The following is a 714-nucleotide window of genomic DNA, read 5'->3' on the forward strand; positions in this document are numbered from 1 at the left end:
ATATATCTTATTACACTTAAGTATTATGGGTTGCGATGTAAACTGTTGTTCTTGCTGTGGGTCGCTGTAAAAAAGTTTGAAAAACGCTAACTTAGACAATGGGATTAATAGTGATTTTAGTAAGTTTGCAACCGACACTAAATTGGGATGCCGAATTAGGTCAGGAGACGACGCCGAGATTCTGCAGTATGATCTTAACAAATTGTTCATATGGTGGGGGAAATGGTAAATGGACTTCAATATCTTAAAGTGCAGAGTGTTAAACGTAGGGCTATACAACTCCGAAAATAGATATAGCTTAGATAACACATTTTTAGAGAAAACTGATTGCGAGAGAGACTTGGGAGTGCTAGTGAGTCCCGACCTTAAATCCAGGGAACAGTGCATTACCACCAGGAATAAAGCTAACAGAGCATTAGGTTTCATTGCTAGGACGGTTACAAATAGAAGTGCAGAGGTAGTTATCAAACTTTATCTGGCGTTAGTTAGACCCATCCTTGACTATGCGGTACAGTTTTGGTCTCCGTCCTATAGAATGGACATCAATTCACTAAAACCAGTGCAGAGAAGAATGACCAAAATGATACATAGGCTCAGCAATTTACCTTACAAAGAGAGGTTTAAACACCTTAACTTACACTTTCTGAAAAGACGCAGAGTGCGGGATGATCTAATAGAGGTGTTCAAGTGGATTAAAGGTTTTAATAAGGGTGA

The sequence above is a fragment of the Oratosquilla oratoria genome, chromosome 1 (assembly GCF_046742065.1).
Source record: "Oratosquilla oratoria isolate Oo_2021 chromosome 1, ASM4674206v1, whole genome shotgun sequence".
NCBI classification, from domain to species: Eukaryota; Metazoa; Arthropoda; class Malacostraca; order Stomatopoda; family Squillidae; genus Oratosquilla; species Oratosquilla oratoria.